Here is a 5301-nt window from a genome sequence, read left to right as displayed (position 1 = left end):
TGTGGTGCTCCCCCGAGGGCTGAGCATCGTGGGGGGCTGCGCCCCCCCCCCCCCCCCCCGCGGAGGCTGGTTGTGGGGAGGATGCTGCTGACTGGGAGTTTTAGGGGGGCCGCAGTGCCCCCCCGGGGGTGAGCAGCGTGCGCTGGGTATCGCTCCGGGGGAGATGCTGCTGGGCTGAGGGTCTGGGGGGGCTGAGCATGGCGGGGGCTGCGCTTCCCCCCGGGAGCTGGATATGGAGGGGGAGGGGGGTAATACCTGCCGGGGGCTCCGCATCGCGGGGAAACGAGAGGTCCCCCCCAGACTGGGCATCGTGGGGGGCTGCGCGCCCTCCTTGGGGGCTGAGTATCGGGGAGGTGGTGCTGAGCTGTGCGTCTTGTGGGTGCTGAGCGTCGTGGAGAGACGGGATCCCCCACGGACGTCGGGGGGGTTGTTCTCATCTCCCCCCGCCCGGGGGCTGCGCGTGGTGGGTATGTGGGTGCTCTCGGGGGGTGCGACCGTGGGGTGGGCAAGGGGGAGGCTACCAAGAGCTGCAGGGAGGGTGGGAGAGGTGTGTGTGGACCCCCCCGTGTTCGCGTGGGTGCGGGTGCGCGCTCCCCGTGTGTGCGCGCTCCCACCCGCGGGCCGGGGGCTGCGGGGGGGCCGGGCCGGGGGCGGGCGGCGAAACCCGACCCCGGGGCTGCTGCTGCCCTCGCCGGGGAGGAATGTGTGCACCTACCCCGAGCATCTTAACCCCACCGCTGCCGGCTGACACCCCCTCAATCCCTGCCAGCACCCCAAAATCCCCCGTCATCTCCCCCAAACTCCCTGCCATCCCTCAAAGACCCCTGCTAAACCCCTAAATCTCCTGCCACCTCCTCTTCACCTCCCCACATCCCCCAGAGCCCCCTGCCACCCTGCTTTCACTCCCTGCCACCCTGCACACCCCCTGCCACCCTTCGACCCCCCGCCACCTCCCACCCCCCCACCTTGCCCTGCATCCCCCACACTGCTCCCCCTCTTCCCTGCCTATCAGAGACACCATCTGGGATCTGGGTGAGGATGGGTCAGGGGCCAGGGGCATGTTTGGAATGAAAGGAGGCATTTGGGGTGCCCCAGGCAGTGCCAAAGCAGAGAGATGGATTGGGGAGGGGGTCACCGGCCCTATGACCCCGTGGCCCCAGCAGCCCGGCCGGTGGGGCCGGGCAGGACTGGCCACAGAAATACCTGCCCTGGGGAGAGCTGTGATTAGCAGCGCCCACAGCCCGGCCTCTGACCCCTGCCCTGCCCCGGGCACTGGGGGAGCTGGGGAGGGGATGGGACCCCCACAGCCCCGCTGCCCCCCACACCACGGCCAAGCCGTGGGGCCGAGGAAGAGGAGGGCGAGGGCGGCCTGGTGCCAGCAGGCGCTGTGCTGGGGCAGGTTGGCACACGTGCCAGTGCCAGGGGGATGCAGGGGTGCAGTGCGGGCCCCCCCAACCCTCGCTGGAGGGAGGCAGCCACCCGCCGCTTGGCAGAGGGGGAGAGGAAGGCTGGGGGGGGCCTGGGCCCCCCGCGCTCCCCCCGGGGCCACGGGACCGGCTGCCGGCACCGCGCTGTGCTTCTCTGGCAGCGCCGGCAGGAGCGCGGCTCCGGGGGGGCCGTGCCGGGGCTGGAGGGAGGGGGCAGCTGCACAGTGGGGTCTTCACGGGGGTCAGACCTGGGGAGAGAGGGTCCCCCCCTCTGAGGCTTTGTGCTGGAGCCAGGCCCTGTGACACCCACGTTGAGGTTGGGGGATCCATGTGGGGGGCACGTTCGCACCCCGGGGCCGTGCCGCGGGCTCGTGGCTGCTGTGAAGCCGCATGGGAGGCAGAGCTGTGGCGGTCCTGCTGCGTGCGGTGATAGCTCTGCCTGCCTGCCATCAGTAGGCTTCAGGGTTAACGCCCTGTAAAGGGCAGGAATCCTTCCCATCCCGACTGTTGGATGGATGCAGGGGGAGAGGGTCGGGCGGGGATCTGGTTACTCGGCCAGATCCCTTACAGGGGGAATAAAGCGGGCAGTGTGTGTGAGGGCAGCCGGAGGCACGGCCACCCGGGCGAGATAAACCTGGGAACAATGATAAAACCTGGGACAATGCAGCAGGGCTCGGGGGGAGCTGACTGCCGGTGGGGTCCTGGGTGGGACCAGCTCACAAGCGAGGGGCACCTGCGGGTGCTGGGGGGACTTCCATGGGGCTGGGGAAGGGGCAGAGATTAGTGGATGCCATCAGGTGCCACTCTCATGCCATCACCTCTCTGCCCACAGCACTCAAGAAGTCGTTTGAGGCAGAGGATGGGGATGAGGCGCCCAGCTTCCCACTGGTGTTGCCGCTGTCCTCGGGCACCGGCGATAACCAGCAGCTGCTCCAGCCCAGCCACCCCCCCTGCTCGGGCACTGCCGCCAGCTCCAGCCCAGCGCCCAGCCCCGTGCTGCGGACCCGGCTCAGTGCCAGCCATGCCACTGGCCGAGCCAACGGCACTGCCGGCACCGGCATCGCCCGCACTGCCTCCTTCCAGACCCGCCAGGCCTCTGCCACGGGGCCAGGAAGCGACGGCGAGAGCCTGCGCAGCTCATCCTCCAGCCTGGAGAGCCCTGCACCCACCAGGCCCCTCCTGCCACCGGGCACCCCCCCAGCCACCAGCCCTGGCCTGAAGAAGGTCCCATCCCATGGAAGCGTTTTCCCAGGGGTGCTGGATCACCCTCTCTGTGGGGCCGCCGCCAGCCATGGCTCACTGCCAGCGCTGGACCTGCACATCGCCGAGGAGCCAGGGACCTCCGTGCAGGACCCCTCGCCATGGAGCACCCAGAACCCTGCGCCCCAGCCTCACACCCACCAGCCTTCCTCCTCCTCCTCTTCCTCCTTCTCCTCCCTGGCCCCATACAATGGCACAGAGGCAGTGCCAGGGCTGCCCACAGTCCCAGAGGGGCCAGGGCAGTGGGACGTGGCCCCCCGCATGCTGTCCCGGCCGCAGCTGAGGGTCACCCTCAGTGCCAGCCCCATCCCGTCCCGACGGCACCTGCCGCTGTGCTGGGGCCAGGGGGAGGCAGCCCCGGCCCCCGCCACCCTCTCCCCGGGGAGGGTCGAGGGGCTGCCCCCACTGCCAGCCCCCCAAGCCGCCTCCTTCAAGCTGGTGTCACAGCCACAGACAGTGCAAGTGAGCTCCCAGCCCGCCTTCCTCGGGGGGCTGGTGCTGGTGCCGACACTGGGGACACCAGCAGCGCCCCGTGGAGCCAGAGGGAACCCCCCCAGCACCGGGCTGGTGGGACCACGGGGACCCTGCATGGTGGCAGCAGCTCCCAGCAAGGCTGCAGACGGCAGCGGGGCAGCGGGGACACCAGAGCACGGTAGGACTCGCTTCCTCTTCTGTCCCCTCTCCCCACCAAGAAAGACCCCTTGGTGGGCACAGCGTTGCCAAAATACCCCCACCGCTGATGCCGGGGAGAGCGTGGATGTGGAGTGACGGTGATGCCGGGGACAGAAGGAGCCCTGCCAGCTCACTGCTCCTCATGCCGGGGGGCCATGGAGAGCGTTGGATGTGGGGGGGCTGTAGAGCACAGAGCCGAGCTCAGCGCTGGCAGCAGTCCCGGCCCCGGGGTGCCTGGCGAGCTTCCCACGCCGCCCCGGCGCTAATTGTTTTTCCCGGCACGGGGAGACAGGTCGGGACACATGTGCCCCATCGCGCCGGGCCCCGCGCGTGCCGCCTATCGCCGGGATCTTGTCCCGCGTCCAGCGCTTTCTTCCCCAATCTTCCCTCCTCGCCTTGGCACGGGAACGGATCCTGTTCCTCCCTTCCCGTGGGGCGCAGGAGGTGGCGGGGGGCCAAGGTGCGCCGGGGCGTGCTCGGCGCACACCGAGTGCCACGGGGAACGATGCCGGGCTCCCCGGCGCTGCCGTGCCGGGGTGGGCTCTGCCAAGCCCATGCCCGTCCCCAGGCATGGGGTGAGGGATTCCCCGTGTTCCACTTCCCGGCGGCTTCTCCAGGAGGGCGCCGGGGTGGCCGGGAGACAGCCTCTGCCGCCGGGGCTCCCCGTTCGGGTGCTTGGGGCTCCTTGCCCGTCTCGCTGGGCTGTCGTGGGGCCGCCGTCGCCGGGCCCTAAGTACTAACGCGGCAAAGGCATCCATACATCTGCTCCGGGCTGCGGTGAATCATCCCCCAGCAATGCCCGTGCGCTGCCCAGCCAGCCCGGCTGCCCCGCGGCACCCGGCCGGGAGGAGGGACGGCGCTCCGGACGAGCCGGGGTCATGAGGACACGGGGGAACAGAGCTTGAGGCTGAGCCGGGGTGATAGGGACACTGGGGGCAGCGCTCAGGGCTGAGATGGGTGATGGGGACAGGGATATGGTGCTCAGGGCTGAGTCAGGGGCATGGGGACACACAGGGACAGTGGTTGGTCCTGAGGCAGGGTGACAGGGACAGTGCTCAGTGCCAACCTGGATTAACGAGGAGATGGGGACAGTGCTCAGGGCTGTGACAGTACACAGGTACACAGTGCTCAAGATCAAGCCAGGGTGATGGGGAAATGGGGACATGGTGCTCCAAACTGACCCAGGGTTATGGTGACACCGGAACACTGTGCTCAGAACCTACCCAAGGTGATGGGGACACACACAGTGCTCAGGATGGAGCTGTGTTGATGGCAGGCAGTCGAGCGTGGCGTGCCCAGGCTACGGGGTGGGACANGACAGTGGTTGGTCCTGAGGCAGGGTGACAGGGACAGTGCTCAGTGCCAACCTGGATTAACGAGGAGATGGGGACAGTGCTCAGGGCTGTGACAGTACACAGGTACACAGTGCTCAAGATCAAGCCAGGGTGATGGGGAAATGGGGACATGGTGCTCCAAACTGACCCAGGGTTATGGTGACACCGGAACACTGTGCTCAGAACCTACCCAAGGTGATGGGGACACACACAGTGCTCAGGATGGAGCTGTGTTGATGGCAGGCAGTCGAGCGTGGCGTGCCCAGGCTACGGGGTGGGACATGAGCCAGCGGGCAGCCTGTGGGCACCGGCTGCCCTGCAGATGGCCCAGAACCGGCAGGGGACTGGCAGATGCCACTCAGGCACAGCGGTTTCTCTGCCAGGAAGAGGTGGGAACGATCTGTTTCCTCTCCCGGGAGGCCACCCCGGCCCCCAGCCGCTGACACCCGTGGGTGGCCTTGGGGTGTTGTGGCACGCTGGGTCGGTCCCACAGCCCGTGGGAGGAAGCTCCAAGTGAGCCGGCGGCCGCCGTGTTTCACTTCCACGCCGGGTCGCCCACGCAGGGCCTGGGGCGAGGAGGAGGAGGAGGAGGAGGAGGAGCGGAGGAG

This window comes from Lepidothrix coronata, unplaced genomic scaffold, assembly GCF_001604755.1.
Source record: "Lepidothrix coronata isolate B3197 unplaced genomic scaffold, Lepidothrix_coronata-1.0 Scaffold24, whole genome shotgun sequence".
NCBI classification, from domain to species: Eukaryota; Metazoa; Chordata; class Aves; order Passeriformes; family Pipridae; genus Lepidothrix; species Lepidothrix coronata.
The sequence above is the reverse complement of the archived record's forward strand: the minus strand, read 5'-3'. Positions refer to the sequence as shown.